General features: G+C 41.4%; 1 long non-coding RNA gene across 1 annotated transcript; it reads left to right on the top strand.

Annotated features, from left to right (window-relative positions):
- Window positions 1-14405: 14405 nt before the first annotated feature.
- LOC106562815 (uncharacterized) lies at window positions 14406-18699 on the top strand. The gene is made up of 5 exons (XR_001319107.3): window positions 14406-15082; window positions 15772-15811; window positions 16102-16188; window positions 16385-16508; window positions 16662-18699. It is a non-coding gene; the product is annotated as an uncharacterized LOC106562815 (long non-coding RNA).
- The last annotated feature ends 1619 nt before the right edge of the window (window positions 18700-20318 follow it).

Below are 20318 nucleotides of genomic sequence, written 5' to 3'. Positions count from 1 at the left end.
TATATTATTTACTAAATGCTTACTAGAAGTAAGGACTATGTACTGTCGATGACACTTCGTAGCTATCGATAGTATGCAACAAAAGGACATTTTCTCTCTGCAGGCTATCATGAAAGCTATAGGCAGCTAGCATGCCCGGCAAAATTTCAAGTTGAATTTCGTGTTAAGAGAGGAATGCATGTTTCGATCAATCACTTAGCTCTGATTTAATCCAATAAACTAGCTATTACTCAAAACATGTTGACTGATTTTATTAGTCATAGTTTCAGATCCTCTTGTTAGTCTTTGCTATTGTTACAGGTCCCTGTTTTGGGACAGGTGAAGCAGAAAATAGTTCTTGTAACACAGGATAAATTATGAAACAGGAAAACGTGGCTTCTCTTTCAAAGGTTCTCTCAATTATTTTATTCAACATTCTGTCATGTGTCTTTTCATCGTATTGCAATTTTTTCTTTTGTTTTCTTTAAAGTGTATTTAATAATCTCTCATAAATCCCTGACATTAGTTCATACACATATCAAACATACATCAATGTAGACATAAAAAATATTACATTCCAATCCAAGTCCTCAAATTCTTTACATTTATACCCCAAACACATTTACTCTTAACTTTAATTCACCTGTTTAGGTTATAATTATGCAACGTTAGTTGACTGTTGCCCCCTAGAGCCCCATAGGAGACTCTAAAACATGAAAGCCTTTAAAGACTGATATAACTCAATATAAGTTTACTTTATACCCATGCTAAAAGATACATTCACCCAGTGTAAGAGCTAATAGAAAGACAAGACTATTTCAACTGACATGAATGCTAATTATTGGAAAATGTTTGAACAAGCTAGCATAGCGCTAACCGAAGCTAGCAACCAACTGACCGGAGCTAGCCAAAAGCTAACCGCAGCTAGCCAAATGCTAACCGCTTTTCTAACATTTAGAGTACAACAATTACAAAGTTCTTAAACATCACAGTTACAACATTAAATTCTCTAAACCCTTAGGATATTGTCAGGAGTGACTTTAAAAAAAAACATTTTCAGGAGTTCGTTGTTTTCTAGAACAAATGCACCGCCATCATTTCATTTTACACTAGACATGCGTTTTCTGTCTAGTACGAACTTATACAATTACTATATTGTTCAAAACCATTACATTCACTTCAACAGTCAAGTTACAAAACAATATTGTGGTATTTGTAATATTCATATGTGAATACATGCTGAGTTATAGTTGGATGCATTTTACCGCCGTGTCATACTGTGCGGTGATTGGTTGGGACCACCCAGACGGTTGGGTCGTGGGCAGTTGATCGTGGTTGGAGATAGGCTAACATGGAGTTGTAACTAGTTAATAAAGAGTTATGTTAAGAAACATCCTGTGGTTCTGCGTTTTATTATTTTGTACAAAGCGTACAAAACAAAACATGGTGTCAGAGTAAATGGTCTTAAAAGATGGATTTTTCTGGAGTTCCTTCACCTCGAATGGACTGGGAGTCTACAAACTTACCCGATGCATGGCGTAAGTACAAACAGCATGTGGAGCTAATGTTCACGGGTCCCCTGAAGGAAAGAGGAGAAGAGGAAAAATGTAGCTACCTGCTCCTCTGGATCGGTGAAAAAGGGAGAGATATTTACAACACATGGACACTTACCGAGGCTGAATCAAAGGTACTGAAAACATAATACGATCGTTTTGAAGCATATGTTGTGCCGAAGACTAATACAATTTTCGATAGGTACAAATTCCATGAGAAAGTACAGGGAGCTAGCGAGTCTTTTGAACAGTTTGTGACTGAGCTGCGTCTGCTTGTGAAAGACTGTGATTATGCAAACAAGGATGAGATGGTCAGGGACCGTATTGTATTTGGAATACACTCACCGCGAGTGAGAGAGAAACTTTTGAATGTTGGGTCTGAGCTAACGCTGGACAAAGCTATCGACATAGCCAGATCTCACGAGCTAGCACAGGCTCAGATGAAAACCATTTCGCGCCGCAGCACGAGCGCATCACGTGAACAAGCAGTGCACGCAGTCAGGCAGACATCAAAGCACACCTCCGGTGCCCAGAGAGAGCGTTTCAGAACGGAGAGAGACATAACTCCAAAACAGAGCGACACAGACTCAAAACGCCCCAAAACATGTGGATATTGTGGATACAAAGTGCATGGCGAACAAGGAAATGGCCCAGCTAAAGGCAAACAGTGTACTAAATGTGGTAAATGGAACCACTTTGCAAAAGTGTGCAGAGCTTACCGTGGAAAAACAGTACACACAGTGAGTGAAGATGAAATGTCAATCAAAGAGTCAAATGATGATGAACTGTTTATTGATTCAGTGACACAGAAAAGTCACATATCAGAGACAGAGCAAGCCTTTGCTGACATTGAGATAGGAACACAAGGCACAAAGCTAAAGTTCAAACTAGACACTGGTGCACAAGTAAACATTATTCCTCTGAATAAATACCGCAGCTTGACATCTGAGTGGGAGCTACAGCCCACCATGCGCAGACTGACTGGTTATGGTGGTGAACAACTCCCAGTAAAAGGCACATGCACTTTCAAATGCAAATACAAAGAAAGTGACATGATGTTGGACTTTTACGTTGTTGACACTAGAGCACCTGCAGTGCTAGGTCTTAAAGCATGTTTAGACATGGACCTCATCAAGCTAGTTTTATCAGTAACAGCACCAGTAGAGACAGAAAATGTACTGGAGGAGTTTGCTGATGTCTTTACAGGAATAGGATTATTCCCAGGAGAATGTACCATTCACCTTGACCCAGACGCAACCCCTGTGGTCTACCCACCGAGAAAGATTCCCCTTGCTCTCCGTGCCCGTCTGAAGAAAGAGTTGGAGAGCATGGAGCAATCTGACATAGTCACCAAGGTTACAGAACCGACTGACTGGGTAAACGCGTTAGTGGTGGTGGAGAAACCACGCACAGGGAAGCTCCGAGTATGCCTCGACCCAAGAGACTTGAACAAGGCTATCAAACGCCCCCATTACCCTTTACCGACGCTAGATGGTATCACGCACAAGCTAGCGGGAGCACGCTACTTCAGTGTCATGGACGCTAGATCAGGCTACTGGGCTATCAAGCTCACAGAAGAGTCATCTAAGCTCACAACATTCAACACACCGTTTGGACGCTACAGGTTCCGTCGCCTGCCTTTTGGGATTATCTCAGCCCAAGACGAGTTTCAGCGAAAGATTGACGAAGTATATGAAGGCCTCGACAGAGTTGTGGCAATTGTGGACGACATCCTTGTTTATGGTCGAACCAAAGAGGAGCACGACCGAAACCTCCGCGCGATGCTGCAAAGGTCCCGCGAGAGAGGAGTCCGGCTCAACCCCGAGAAGAGCACAGTCAGCGCTACAGAGGTCAGCTACTTCGGACATCTTCTCACAGCGAATGGAATCAAGCCAGATCCACAGAAGATCTCAGCCATAAAAGAAATGGAGCCACCAAAGAACCGTGCAGAGCTGGAAACAGTGCTTGGCATGGTCAACTACTTAGCCAAGTTCGCACCCAGCCTCTCCAATGCTAATGCACCCCTGCGTCAACTGCTAAAGCAGTCCAGTGAGTTTCTTTGGGACAAGCAACACGACATTGCTTTCCAGAATGTGAAAGACTTGATCACGAGAGAACCAGGACCAATCCTTGCCTACTACGACCCAAACAAAGAGCTCAGACTCCAAGTGGACGCGTCGAAGTATGGACTAGGTGCAGTGCTACTGCAAGAAGGAAAGCCCATCGGCTACGCTTCCAAATCTCTCACAGACTGTGAAATCAACTACGCCCAAATCGAAAAGGAGCTCTATGCCATTCTGTTCGGATGTAAACGTTTCCATCAGTACGTATATGGACGACAAGTCATTGTGGAATCCGACCACAAGCCCCTTGAGTCAATCATGAGGAAACCACTAGCTGCAGCCCCGCCAAGGCTACAGAGAATGATCCTTCAACTACAAAAATACGACTTCACAATCACTCACCGTCCAGGCAAAGACATCCCTGTCGCAGACACACTCTCCAGGAAGTTTCTTACCTACAAGGACAGCAGCCTCAGTGAGGGCATGGACATGCAAGTGCACACTGTGTACAGCAACTTACCAGTTAGTGACACGAAACTGAAGGAGATCCAAGCTGAAACAGACAAGGACTCACAACTCACACAGCTGAGGAAAGTCATACAGGATGGATGGCCTGAGGAGAGGAGAAAATGCCCTCAGAGCGTCTCAGAATTCTGGAACCATCGTGATGAACTATCACAGATCAACGGAATCATTTTCAAAGGAGAGAAAATCATTATTCCTACCAGTCTCAGAGAAGAGATTTTGACAAAGATCCATGCTGGACACATGGGCATGGAAAAGTGCAAACAGAGAGCACGGGACATTTTGTTTTGGCCTGGAATGTGCAAACAAATAGAGGACATTGTTGGTAGATGCACCATCTGTCTTGAAAGACGCCCCTCAAACACCAAAGAGCCAATGTTACCTCACTGTATCCCAGACCGACCCTGGCAGGTTGTGGCAACCGATCTGTTCACCTGGAACAACGAGGACTACATCGTAACAGTGGACTACTACAGCAGATACTTCGAACTCGACAAGCTTCACAGCACCACATCTGCAGCTGTGATACACAAGCTGAAAGCAGCCTTCGCCAGGCATGGCATTGTAGAGACTTTAATATCTGACAATGGGCCCTGTTACAAATCAAATGAGTTTGAATCCTTCACAAAAGCATGGGAGTTCACACATGTCACCACAAGCCCACATTACCCTCAAAGTAATGGCCTTGCTGAAAAATCTGTGCAGATTGCTAAATCACTCATGGACAAAGCAAAAGCAGACAAGAGAGACCCCTACCTCAGTCTCCTTGAATACCGCAACACTCCAGTTGACAATTTCAAATCACCAGCCCAGCTGTTGATGAGCCGCAGACTTCGCTCAACCCTTCCCAGCACCAACCAGCAGCTGCAACCTGAGGTCGTCAGCTACAAGGAAATGCATGAAAAACGTGCACAGAGACAACAACAACAAAAGCGATACTACGACAGGTCAGCTAGACCACTGCCACCACTGATCGGCGGAGAGTCAGTTAGAATCCAGGAGCATGGCCTCTGGAAACCAGCAGTCGTCATCCAGCCAGCTGACACTGAACGTTCATATCACGTCCGCACAGCAGAAGGAGCAGTGTACCGCCGCAATCGTCGTCACTTACTGAACACAAAAGAACAACACACTGATGAGATGAACTGTTCCCCTGAAAGAGAACGTGATGGACTAAACACACACACAGCACAACATACACCACACTTACCTGCAACACCACAAGAGCTGTTGACTGACACAGAAGCATGCTCAACATCATATCGCACAAGGTCAGGAAGAGAGGTCAAGCCCAGAGCTGTCCTCGACCTATGAAATGTCAAAGGGTGTAGGCGGATCGCTGCCCTAAAAGAGTTCCAGACTGTAAACTTGTTATTGAAAGTTGACTTGACATGCTTTGGTATTGTATTTGTTTGAAATGTTAAGATGTAATTTCTACAGTGAAGCTGAGTTGCTGAGAATCCCTTGTTTGAAAAGTAACAGTATGTTGGATCATTGTTTCAGAGTCTATGTTGATTCAGTTGGTGTAGTATGCAATATAAATGGTTACTTACCTTGAGTTCAAACTACAGAGCATGTATCCAAAAGAAAAGCTTAGAATATGTAAAACATTTGTATTTTGTTTAAAAGAAGGGGGATGTAATATTCATATGTGAATACATGCTGAGTTATGGTTGGATGCATTTTACCGCCGTGTCATACTGTGCGGTGATTGGTTGGGACCACCCAGACGGTTGGGTCGTGGGCAGTTGATCGTGGTTGGAGATAGGCTAACATGGAGTTGTAACTAGTTAATAAAGAGTTATGTTAAGAAACATCCTGTGGTTCTGCGTTTTATTATTTTGTACAAAGCGTACAAAACAAAACAGTATTCAGTGTATTTTTGCACTTCAATGACCTGTAACACAGGAGAAATAATGAAACAGGAGAACGTGCCTTCCCTTTCAAAGATTCTCTCAATTATAACACACAGGTGCAGGATCGCATATAGTCCCAGTGCGAAGCGAACATGTCTCACTGCCCCCTACTGGCCAACTGTAGTATAAATGCCTCGCAATGGCGAAACCTTGGAAGACTGGCATTTCAGTAAAAGCATTCTTTCCCAATACAAAGAAACAATACATAAACACAAATGTGCCAATACCTTTTGTGTGTCACACTATCACTGCTATCTGGAATAGCTTGATGACCTAGAAAAAACCCTATATTCTAGCATTTGATTCAGTGTTGGGAAGTAGTGAACTACACAGGGGCGAAAATCTGATATCAACTTTAGAGGGGACAATTACATAACATTTTCTCAAGAGCAATTCCTGAGGGGGACTCCAAAAGTAGTGCTGTAACACATAGCCTACATTGTAATATGGTAAATGTATATTGAGGAACCAAAGAAATAAGGTGTTTGCCGTACTCCTAACTACCGGTACCCAAAACTACACAACTAATCACAACAGCAATACCATTGCCTTTAACAAATCTTAGTTCAGTCACCAGTTTAAGTTGAGAGTGGGGGTATCCATGGCATTTTCCAATTATGTTCCTATTTTACAAGTAAAGAAAATGGAGAACCTTTCATAATGTTGCCAAACAAAGACTCAACAAACTTACCTGAGACTCCCTGTCTCTGCCAGTCTGTCCCTGCATATCTGTCCCCAACTCTGCTGTCTGTGTGCCATCTGTTGCCTGCTCTGCCTAATCACATCATTGTGAAACATTTCCATTAGAATTTATTTTCTTTCTTATGAACATTTTATCAACTAGTCTTTGAGATATTAGGCTACTAGGGTTCTTACTTTGCGTTTTGGTGTACTGAAAAATACTCTGATGTCCATCTTTTATTTTTCTGCCATTTTTCTACCTGGCTGGCTGGCTGGCTACACACACACACACACAGTGTGTAGGTTATTTACAGTAGGAGATGGGCTTCTATCATCTTATCTTTTATCATTCTATTTGGGCTTCGATCTAAAAGGTAGCTAGCAAATGTGAAACGGATTAAAATGACAAGAGTTGACAGCTGTATGAGTTCACCATTTACACAACATATGCTGCAACCTTTTGTAATTTTAATAGTTTGTTTCATATTGGCTGGCTTCCAACAATAGCTGAATTTGCAAAGCTAGCAAGCACCAATTCCGTTTCAGTGGTGTTTGCTATAATCTTTGCTACCCAGGTTAAATAAAGGTGAAATAAAATAAATAAATAAAAGTTCCCTTGCGACAATTTAGCTTTTGCAATGAGACCATTAAATATATTTAAGACAATGGTAGAAGAGAGTGTAGTTCTGTTCAGTTTGGACTTCAGTTTATCGCTAACCTTATCGCAGGGACTTTGAAGCACTAACTTACATCATCTGCATGCTGATCTTGGAATAAATTGACGATAGCAAAGATTCCATTTTTGACGAGGCCACATAAATGGAATAGGTACTAGCTAGCTTAATAGTTAATATTTGCGCGCTAGCTCTGCATATTCAGCTAGTGTGTGTGCGCGCGATTGACTGGATTAATCTCATGTCAGTTACGTGCATTGAGTGCCTTTCAGACAGTAGATACGACCCCTCTGTTATCTTGCCAACTAAGGAACTGGCAGTGGATCAAAACATTGTGAGGCAAAGGGTGGGGGGGTCGCAATCTTTTGAAACTTAAAAACGCGCTATTAAGTGTCTATAATCAGCACAATTGTTTTCATTGCGTATTATTAATATCATTTAAATTACATAGTTATGTTTCAGTGATATATTGGGGGGGGACAAATCATATTTTTCCAGGGATGGGGGGGTCGTGTCCCCCCGTCCCCCCCGGGATTTCTGCCCCTGGAACTACATGTAGTTCAACTAGTAATTCAATTACATTTTGCAGTAGCTTGGTGGTATTTGAACCAAATCTGAAACACTTTTTGTGTGCCTAATTCTCAGTTGTTGTGTTTAATAGGCTAAATTACACATTCTGTTCATATCTGACTCAGTCATCTGTTCTGGAATTTGTAGTCTGACATTTCAGATTTAGATATGATAATTTTTCACTAAGTAGTTTGGATGTAGTGAACTACTTTTCAAATTAAGTTTAGTTAAGTAAACTATATTTTTCTTAAGGTTAGCTTTAGTGTAGCTTACAGTGCCTTCAGGAAGTATGTATACCACTTTACCTATTACACATTTTGCTGTGTTACAGCCTGAATTCAAAATTGATTAAATAAGATTTTTTTTCTCTCCCACCCATCTACACACAATACCCCATAATGACAAAGTGAAAACATGTTGAACAGCACGAACAGCGACATCTAGTGGTCAAAACATGGTACTTTTAAACTAAATTATGGTAGATAATGCTAACGACTTCAATTACTAATTTCTCTGAACAGGGTGAAAAACACATCACCAGATTCACAGGGAATACATTACATAGTATGGAGAAGCAATACAGCTTCATACTACTTTCAAACATACAGAAAATATACTGGTTGTTGGGGTTGGATTGGCATGGGGTGTGGTGGGTCCATGGATGGCATTTGACAATATTTTTGAGATTCCTCTACCCCAAGATGTACTCTTAAGGAGCCTAGCTTACTCCTTAAGGTCCAAGAACCTTATATGTTATTTTCAGAGGTAGGCTGGCAGCCAAAACAGCCAAATACTCCATCTACCTAAACGTGAATCGATTCTCCATTGCGATACAGTTCTAAAAACATAAAGCCCTTTACTTTCATATCACATAAAAATTATTACGCAAATGCTAAATATACACTTACTGTACACTGTTTTAACTGGCTTTATCACAGTTGCAGCCAACCATATTTGTCAGTGACAACGCGTTTCTGGCGATCTTCTTAGGCTCCACACGTTTGGAGCATGCTAGATAGCGATCTAGCACAGGCGGTCCATCTGTTTTCCGTAAACACGTGCTGTAATATGGAGATATGGCCGTGTGGGAACCTGAACCCTATAAAAGGTGTATCAATTTAACCTTTTGTTTTATGAAAATTATTTCTCGCTGATATAAAAGATAAGGTCCTTATGCTTCCAAAACCATACCGCAAGTGACGCGCGTTATTGTTCAGACCGAGCATCGGGGCTCTTAACAAAACTCCCCCGTATAGAAGACACCTTCATCCAATAACTCTTATGTGTAATTTAATGGAACTGAGAGTCCTGGCCAAGGGCTATGATTCCTCATGTCGTACTCATCAGTAGGAAGAAGTTTGGTCCAAATCGGATGTTGGGTACTATATTCATTGAATGTTATCTAAATCCTATAGATTAAAATGGCCAATTTGTGTGCAATCAATTACCTTTAATTTCTCAGAGATTAAATTATATTTCAACAAAAGAATGTTTCAGGAATGCTAATCGCATCTTTTACCAACTACAGAAACGACTTCCGAACAATCGGAGATGATGGATGCCAATCTTCTTTCTTGTGCTTTTTGAGGTGGAATGACCCAGTGTGAAGTTATTGGTAGCTTGGTAAACTATATTTTCAGAGTAACTTCCCCAACACTAGTTAGATAGTAGTGAAACCTTATTGCCATGCAATACCTGGACTCCAGGAAGAGTAGCTGCTGCTTTGGCAGCAGCTAATGGGGATCAATAATATATACAAATACCTTTACTCTGTTGTGTGCCCCTTTCATCTTTTCAGCCTTAAAACTGTTCCAAAAGTCTGATGTTCCAAAATGCCTCATAAAGTCCTAAAGTTACACAAGAGTACCCATTACATTGAACTGGGGAGGTACCAACAATGTTCCCTCTAATTGTATTAGTCACTGAGCAAGTTTCAGGTCTGCTGAGTGCAAACATGATTGTTGTGAACATTTGCGTTTACCATGAACACTGAGGTTGTACCCGCTTTAAGTTACAGTTTTAATTGTGACCATGTAGACTACTGTGGCTATTTGATCATAATGTAGGCCTACCAGAGTGGCTTACCATCAAAAGCAATGGAGAAAATTCATCCCATAACATTTTAACATGAAAATAGCTGTTCTATCATTCAGCCTACAATAACAGCCAATGTGTGGGTGTTCAATGTAGGCCTACATTCCATGACACTTTAACAAAAACATGCATGGTTTGACATTAATCTGTTTATCCACTTGTCCTTCAGACAAGGTGACTGAAAATGTGTTTGATGTAAGAAACCACTTTTCTCAATAAAATGCATTATTATTCCCATACCATTATTACAGATAAGACAAATTATGCTACCCTCTGCCTATTTGATACTTAGCTTATTCAGGCCTTTCTCAAAATACAACACTGCCTCTTTAAGACAAAAAAAAGCTCTTTACTTGACTCACTTTTCAAAGACATCGAGAAAAGTATGTTTTTTTCTCTTGTAGGAAGCAATCACTCCCCTATTGCTGACTACAAATTACCTATAACTGGGCTAATAACTCACTAACTAGCAAAGGATATGAGCAAAATGTGCACGTGGCTACATGCAGCTCTCACTTTGATCTCAGAACAAGCGCATCTATTCACGACCGCTCATGCTGTAAACACAGTCCAGTTCAAAGTAAATGGCACAGATCCATATATGTGTTAGGGTTGAACTGGCTATTTGTTTGCATAACCTATATAATATACTGGGGAAGCTATGCTACAATATTACGTATATAAACTACCGATAAGTCAACTGCTGAAGACAAGAACTACACCCGGCAACAGGAAGTGCGTCACGAGGCTGGGACCAGCCTGCACGCCGACGATAGGATGAGGAAGTTTAAACCACGCTCATCCTCGCTCTGACAGGCAAGCAATGAGCGGGAACTATCTCTGTCAGAGTATTTAAGAATGAACAAAGGATGTGTCGCTCTCTTCTCTGTCTGCCCTGCGTGGTGTCACAGAGAGACCGTATATACGAACATCATATTTTCCATTTGTACTATCATTCTATTTACTTAAAGATGAATTAAATAATCATTGCAAACTAAGTTGCATGGTTTGTTTATATCCTAATACCAGATTCGAATTGACACGACTTGACATATGCCAATGGTCTATTTGCATAATATACAATAGTAATAGTAATAGACCATAATGCAATGGTAATAGACCATTGCAGTGCCAATGCATTGTTGTTCAGACAATTTAAAAAAAAAATGTATTTCAAAATTTGAGGTAGGCTATATTATCACACTGGTAATAGATCCATTGTTGTATTACTTGTGAAGCACAGCTGAGGGAGCCTACATTTAAATAATTGCTTTTATTTTACTGGACTGATGGTGCCTGCATCTGATGGTCAGTCTCGGCAGAGGGAAAGCGCAGCAGACTGAGAGTCCGCCTCTCAACATTCTTCCGCTCTCCCTTTCCTCCACTGACACTGCTCAAAAAGGGACACCGTCTTCCAGCTGATGGCGAAACTCAAGTCGCACCGCATTATTTCTGCCTCATGCACAAATTCATGTTGTTACTCCTATGAACAGAGAAAGTGAAATATTCCTTGATTTGAAAAAAGAACCAAACAGCTAATAATAACATCAACGAAATCCTATAGGATACACTTTCCGACTTATTCATTATTGCTGCAGTGCTCGCTGTAGCACTGGGTGGAAATAAGAAGAATGCACATTTTATGGCTTTAAAAAAAAGTGTTAAATACAAAATGTTGACAGTGCTGAGTAAGAACTTAATACAACCCCATTAAACATGAACTTACTCATAAAAGAACAGCATCTCTGCTGTATTCGTTGACAGTCTCTCTCTCTCTCTCTCTAGTCATGGTTTTAAACGTTTTGAAATCTCACAGTATCAACTTTGCTGTAGCTTTCGTTTATGCCTGCTACGTAACTGCAGACAGGGTCATCTGAGCCATCCCCTTGGCCAGCAGTAGGCCTAATCGTGCACTTGATTTGCACTCTGGGCCCGCTGGAGATTGAATTTAACAATCTCGTACTTCTCTCTGTGGGCTGATATTTCTGCACAGCAATCCCGGGGAGCTGCGCCGCAGTCTCGGGGCTAAAGTTAGAGGGAACATTGGTTACCAGTACTGGCCAGTTCTGGTGCCTAGGGGAATCCACCTGTATACGTTGGAACAGACTTTTAAAAAAGGTATGTGAAGTCAAGAGAATAAACTCCATGTAGCCTAGATGTTGTAGTTTATCATTAAAACAAAAGCAGTTTAGGTCAAAAGAGATTAGACTAATAAAGGAAATTGTCACATCTTCTCCTGCTTCTCCCCACCGGCGTACGACGTCGCCAGAACACTAACCACCGGTCCTGGGATTCATCATTACACACACCTGTTAATCATTATGATTCACACCTGGACTTCATTACCTTCATCATTTTTTCCCCTTTATATGTCACTCATGTTTTCTCACCAGTTGGTATTATGCTTGCGTATCGGTGTAAGCTAGATGCAGGCAAGAGTGTGCAAGGCGTTATTGAATGCGTTTCTGTCTGTCCATGTGTCACTGTCTGTCATCTAAAAATGTTATCTTGACCTGTGTGCACCTATGTTGTAAACTGTCATTCATAGGCTAGGTTGTTGCAACCTCATGATGGGTATAGGGAAAATTTGAGTATCATGTAGTAGCCTAAACCTATCAATGTTACATTGAACTGGGTGAATGGAATATGAATGACAGTCATCCAACATGCTGTAATAGAAATAAGACCATGCTCATGAACAAAAAATAATCCTCCCTCAACATAAAACGGCACTGATCGCCAGTGGTTGAATTTGTCAAAAGAATATGATGAAATCATTTGCCTTGACATAATAATTTACTTTAACTTGTAGCTAGAGTACAGTTGACCATAGCCTCTTGTATTCTCCATGCCATTAAATGTCTTCCAGAATATAACCTAGTTTTGGCATGGGAGGATGATTTTCTCTAATCCCATTCTATAATCTGACCTGCTAGCGCAAATCGAGGGATTATAATCTACAGCCATTGTTCTCTTCCTACAGCCACTAATTAGAAGTTGGTAAGAACGGGTTTGAGCTGTCAGATACTCCCAACAGACAGCAAATCTCCAGATTAGACAGCTTTGCCTGAGATAATGACAAAAAACATCTCTTTCCCACAACAGTCTGTTGGAAAAAATATTTACCATATGCGAGTCTTGGACCTAACCTGAATCGGATGTTCTTTTGGAGAAAACCCTATGGGACAATATCACACCTAAAACAAAGGGCCAGACTCAATTCGATCGCATTTTGTCCGCTATCACGATGTAAAGGCAACATTCCCATATTCGTGGAGACCACATTCTCGGTAAACGCTGCATATGTCTGCTCAATCGGAAATTACATTTAAATGTCAATCGCGCTATAACACGGATCTTCCTCAGTCCGGATTGAATCTAGGCCAATGTAGAACAGTAGCCGCCTATGGGAAAATATCATATCTACAAGAAAGTAAATAAAAATGGTGATAAATCACAATACCTCAGATCTCTTACCTCCTTTATGAAAGTAACATATGCATACTGTATGCATACTGTACAAAGTCATATTGTAACTCATGTTTAAGATCAAAAAGTGCATAACTGTTTTCTTTTTGTGTATTTTCTTATCAAAGATGAAGTGTCATGTCTGGTCACAGGGGGACCAGTACGGAATTTTTTTTATGAAATGTATGCATCCACTACTGTAAGTCGCTCTGGATAAGAGCGTCTGCTAAATGACTAAAATGTAAATGTAAATGTAAAATGTCTTTTTGAGTCAAGCTCTTCTTTTTCAAATTTGGTGTTGTAAATAAATACATTTAAAAAAAATCTGTATGTGGAAAGCTTGTACTAATGAAGGGTTTCACGTTTAACTAAAACTACAATGGGTTATTATTCCCAAAACTGCAGGCCTATAATCTCATTCATGTTGCTAAATGCCATAATATAAATAACATTGTTAATCTAATAATTTCTAGGTGGAAAATACCAAAAGATGGCTACAAGAATGTATTGGGCTTGATACCTTTTTTATTTGCAAGATCCTGTAAAGTTCCTGTAAATCTACAGCACCACCTAAGATACCACTCCAGGCAGATGGAGGCTAAAGTTGTCCATACAGCCCCTTAGTGGAGTCAAACAGGGAAATGGTTCCAATAATTTTTCCACCATTCATTTTTCCCATAGGGGATTTTTGAAACACCTAAAATAAGGGCTGTGTTTCAGTGTAGGCTTACCCTGCCGTGATGTTTGATAACCATGTAAATCTCTCTCTGACAAGGTGACTTCTATCAATATATTTTCCTGTATTTACCCCCCAAAAAATACATAAATGCTAATTATCTGCTAATGTGGCTATATGGGAGTTACATGGTTACCATGGTGCTGTGTGGTCGCCTAGGCGGAGAGCTCCTGTACATTGTGTTATTTTTTTTAATAAATCTCTGTTTTGTTGACATAAATATTGTGACCTTCAATGTAAAAGTTACAGGACTTCAACATCAAATCAGTTTTTTTGCCTTGGCTAGCTAGCTACCTGGATGGCTAATGTTTGCATTTAAATAATGCTGCAGCAGCTCCGGTTTTTATGTTTCATCTGGAAGGTGAAGACTGCGATGTCAGAGTGGCAGAGGGACTGTTCCTGACCACTGCTGATTTTCTGGCGCTTTACTGCAGCATCAACCAGGTGCCTGCTTCACTGTAGGCAATGGAGGATCAGCTACCTACGGAGTAGAGGCTACTATGGAGTAACTGCGAACGTTGGACAAAGCGATGGGCCCTTAAGAGCTCCTGGCTTGTCTGACACACTGACTTTCTCCCTGGCTGCACCCTCCACTCAAGCCATACTGACTTTTCCAAACTGCCTCAACTCCATTCGTTTTGCATCTTTAATTTGTTGTTCATTGATGAATGATGTATTTTGTTAACAAGAGGACCTCAATGGAAATACATTTCTAAACGTTGTGTTATCATATATCATGCTTATCTACAAATGCCTGTCTCAAGCTTCCTGTCACTCACCAGGGCCATGATGATCTGGACGTGACTAACGAGTCGAGGCAAAGGTAAGAATCTCTGGATAAGCTATCTAATATTAGCGAAGTAGTGAATAAATTGGCAACATTTGTTTAAATGGACAATTCTGTGATCTGTCTTGGGCAAGTTTAACATTTACACAATACCTGTTATCTAGCAAGCTAACTCATGGTTAGCTAGTTAGCAACATTAGCCTGGCTAGATGGCTACATTAAACGTCTATTTGTCTAGACATTTAAATACATAAGAAATTCATAAAAACGAGCTTAACCTTCTTTGGCTTTTATAAACCAACAGTCTAGCTTGCTAGTTAACTAGCTAGCTAACTTAGATGGTGAAGCTAGGTGTTCTTGATTATGTTTATTTGTGTCTGTGGGTGAGGGTTGGGTAGCTTACTTCAAGTAACTACTTGACTTTTAGCTACCCTAGCTAGCTGTATTATTTTGTTCTGGATTTTTGAGAGGTTTCAGAGATGGACTGATTAGCATCCTCTCGAGTCAACAGTGTGCTTAATTTACTGTAGGAAAAGTTTGCTGTTACCCTCTGAACAGCAGGTCATTAGTATAGCTAGTAGGCAAGGTTATGGAACCTTATTTAGTCCTACCTGCTATGGTGGGTTTTAAATTAATTAGTATTCACATGTTTGTTTTTGAGAAAGAATTACTGTCACGTTATTGATGCCAAATTGCAAACCTTATTTGAGCCTTCTCTATTCCAGAACCAATGGTTGTGCCTGAGTCTTATCACCTCTCAACAAGGTAAGATGTTTTAACCTGGGACACTATTCTCCTGCTTTGGTCTGTTTAAGTCATTGCTGGAAGTCACCTGAAGAACATGAGTGTGTGACGGGTTTTGTCCCAGTCCAGCTCTAACAACTGACTCAACATAACAAATCGCGGCGATTGGCTATGATTTTTAAGCTGGGCTGGAACAGAAGCTTATTCACGCTCTTGTCATTCACATCTGGAGATGTCCACCGTTTTAAGTCATTTCTGTACTATGGGTACAATATGCTCCTCTCAACTTGAACTTGTTGACCGATGCCAAGGCAGCGGCTATTAAGAAGAAGGAAGCAGCTGTGGACCGGAAGACTGCAGCCAAGGCAGCACTGGTCCACACTTGTCCTGTCTGTCGGGTGAGTAGTATTGGTTGGTAATGTATGTGCCTTTAGGTTCCTCTCCACGTGCAGGCTATTGTACTGGCCAGTGTGGTACAGTCTTTCATATGTGTAGTAGTTTGTTGCATCTTATTGCTTAGTTTATCATTTGTATGAACTTCAATCTAAGCCACGGATTGTTTAACTTCCACCGTTTTGTACTTGACCTTTATAGATGCAGACTAGAAGACATTCAAGCAGCACTTTGAGAGCAAGCATCCCAAGACTCCAATGGTCCCAGTACTGGTTGGAGTGCAGGCCTATGTGCCCACACACACTCAAATGGACCTACAGCTGAGGTAAGATTCTTCCATCACTCACACACAGTAGACGTAGTGTAAACCACCATGTTGTCAGCAAAATGCTGTCCTCAATGCTTAAGTTGTATTGTGTATGTCTTAATTGGTGGAAATGCTGTGATCGCTCATCGTCTTTAATGTTGTGATTCACAGACGCACGATTACCACGATTTAAATGCTGCAACTGAGACGGAATGACGTCGAGGGACACACGCTGAGAACCAGAGTATGACTGGACATGGGCCGGATATTTGTGACAACGTCCTAAAAGGCGTGCAGAAGCACACCAGCACATTTACATTAACGTCATTTAGCAGATGCTCTTATCCAGAGCGACTTACAAATTGCACCCCATGTTATGTTTATTCCATGGCCAACCATCCCTTTAGTTACCGCTTATTCCACACTATGCCTTTTATGCCCCATGCTCCCTCAACTTCGACTTTTTTGAAACTCTCCATCTTATCTCTATAAACCCACCCTACCTTCACCCGTTTCCCCTATGCTGCTTCCTTCACTTGTTCTCCTGATTAGATAACATCTGGATTCAAGAACTTTTAAAACTGTTGTGGTGTACTGTTTTTGCTACCTTTTTTCCCCACATGTGTAACACTGTCCTACTTATTCTAAGGTTCAGACTGAATGCAGTGGTAAATGTGCTACTCAATATTGACAGCAGCAACATGGACCTGTTAAATTGACAAGAAGGGTATTGATATAGCTGCGTTTAGGCATGGCTTCCTTGTTTTCAGTCTTAAGTGTGTTTCTCATTCTGCTGTAGTTTACATAAACTCAGCAAAAACAGAAATGTCCCTTTTTCATGGCCCTGTCTTCCAAAGATAATTCGAAAAATCAAAATAACTTCACAGATCTTCATTGTAAAGGGTTTAAACACGGTTTCCCATGCTTGATCAATGAACCATAAACAATTAATGAACATGCACCCTTGGAACGGTCGTTAAGACACATACAGCTTACAGACGGTAGGCAATTAAGGTCACATGTATGAAAATGTAGGTCACTAAAGAGGCCTTTCTACTGACTCTGAAAAGCACCAAAAGAAAGATGCCCAAGGTCCCTGCTCATCTGCGTGAACGTGCCTTAGGCATGCTGCAAGAAGGCATGAGGACTGCAGATGTGGCCAGGGCAATATATTGCAATGTCCGTACTGTGAGACGCCTATGACAGCACTACAGGGAGACAGGATGGACAGCTGATCGTCCTCACAGTGGCAGACCACGTGTAACATCACACCTGCGGGACAGGTACAGGATGGTAACAACAACTGCCCGAGTTATACCAGGAACGCACAATCCCTCCATCAGTGCTCAGACTGTCCATAATAGGCTGAGAGAGGCTGGACTGAGGGCTTGTAGGCCTGTTGTAAGGCAGGTCCTCACCAGACATCACCGGCAACAATGTTGCCTATGGGCACAAACCCACCGTCGCTGGACCAGACAGGACTGGCAAAAAGTGCTCTTCACTGACGAGTCCTGGTTTTGTCTCACCAGGGGTGATGGTTGGATTCGTGTTTATCGGCGAAGGAATGAGCGTTACACCAAGGCCTGTGCTCTGGAGCGGGATCGATTTGGAGGTGGAGGGTCCGTCATGGTCTGGGGTGGTGTGTCACAGCATCATCGAATCTCAACGCTGTGCGTTACAGGGAAGACATCCTCTTCCCTCATGTGGTACTCTTCCTGCAGGCTCATCCTGACATGACCCTCCAGCATGACAATGCCACCAGCCATACTGCTCGTTTTGTGCGTGATTTCCTGCAAGACAGGAATGTCAGTGTTCTGCCATGGCCAGCGAAGAGCCCGGATCTCAATCCCATTGAGCACGTCTGGGACCTGTTGGATTGGAGGGTGAGGGCTAGGGCCAGTCCCCCCAGAAATGTCCGGGAACTTGCAGGTGCCTTGGTGGAAGAGTGGGTGAACATCTCACAGCAAGCGACTGGCAAATCTGGTGCAGTCCATGAGGAGGAGATGCACTGCAGTACTTAATGTAGCTGGTGGCCACACTACTGACTTACTTTTGATTTTGACCCACCTTTGTTCAGGGACACGTTATTCCATTTCTGTTAGTCACATGTCTGTGGAACTTGTTCAGTTTATGCCTGTTGTTGAATCTTGTGTTCATTCAAATATTTACACATGTTAAGTTTGCTGAAAATAAACGCAGTTGACAGTGAGAGGACGTTTCTTTTTTTTTGCTGAATTTGGTATTTTATTTTAAACCTACCTTACACATCCAGTTGTTTCTCCATTTGTAACTCACCCACTAAAAATCACAATATGTTGTTTTACATTCTGTGTTATTAGTGCTGGTCTAAAATGGAAAAGCAGAAGAATCTGTGGCTCTCAGATAGTGATAATGCCAGAGAAGCCGGTGTTTGGAGGATATATTAACATGGGTGTTAGGGCAAACCGTGCCAATATATCCTACAAACACCAGCTTCGAGGACATTATCACTTTTATACAACGGGTTATCAACATATTCAAATAATGAGACATTTTCATTAAAACGTTATTTTTATGAATTTATTTAAACTATTTCATCCTTCCACAAGACATAGCCCCGACACAAATCTAGGGTTGTTACCCAATACTTTTTCTAGTGACATTTATTGGGATACATCCATGACAATGAGCTAATGAGGTGCGATTTCGCCTTGCATAAATGTGCTCACTCGCTCCGCTGTTGAAAACTAAATTAGTCTAAAAGAAAATGTGAGATAATGTCTAAATGCTTTTTATAGTGGAGATCAAGGTTAGACATTTCTTGGCTGGGCTGATGAGACAGTGAATTGCACAGTCAGATGGAACAGAATAAATAGGCATTTTAACGTCATAGATTTAGCCGAGGGCAATTTGTGGAATAGACACCGGCTGGAATGCGGTTTTAACCAATCAGCATTCAGGATTAGACCCACCCGTTGTATAATTGTTAATATGGAGCTCTTTGATGTCAAAGATTTCTGACCCTTTTCAATAAATAATTGAATCTTTACTTCAAAGGTGTTTATATGTTATGTATAAAATACATATTTATGCGTTGTTTACTATTTTGATTTATTTAAAACAATGTAATTGTTGGAGTTCAGGTGTTTTACATGATTGATGGGTGACTGGGTGCATTCTTGTCAAATAAATCTGCTTATCCATGATTATGGATACATTTTTCTGCAATCTGGCTTTAAATCTGCAACAGAACATGTCAATAAGTTAGTTCTGAATTGCTTTAATACAGCAGTGTATACTGAAACCATGAATTAAAATAGATCTCACCGCGTTCATACACTATATACACAAAGTATGTGGACACCCCTTCAAATTATTAGATTCAGCTATTTCAGCCACACCCATTGCTGACAGGTGTATAAAGTGGAGCACACAGCCATGCAATATCCATAGATAAACATTGGCAGTGGAATGGCCTTACTGAAGAGCTCAGTGACGTTCAACATGGCACAGTCATAGGATGCCACCTTTCCAACAAGTCAGTTCGTCAAATTTCTGCCCTACTAGAACTGCTCCAGTCAACTGTAAGTGCTGTTATTGTGAAGTGGAAACGTCTAGGAACAACAATGGTTTAGCTGCGAAGTGGAGGCTACACAAGCTCACAGAACGGGACCGCCGAGTGCTGAAGTGTGTAGCGCGTAAAAATCGTCTGTCCTCAGTTGCAACACTCACTACCAAGTTCCAAACTGCCTCTGGAAGCAATGTCAGCACAATAACTGTTTGTCGGGAGCTTCTTGAAATGGTTTTCCATGGCCGAGCAGCCGCACACAAGCCTAAGATCACCATGCG

Source organism: Salmo salar, chromosome 01 (genome assembly GCF_965601325.2).
Source record: "Salmo salar chromosome 01, fSalSal1, whole genome shotgun sequence".
NCBI classification, from domain to species: Eukaryota; Metazoa; Chordata; class Actinopteri; order Salmoniformes; family Salmonidae; genus Salmo; species Salmo salar.
Note: the sequence above shows the minus strand (reverse complement) of the source record. Positions and strands in the feature narration are given on the sequence as shown.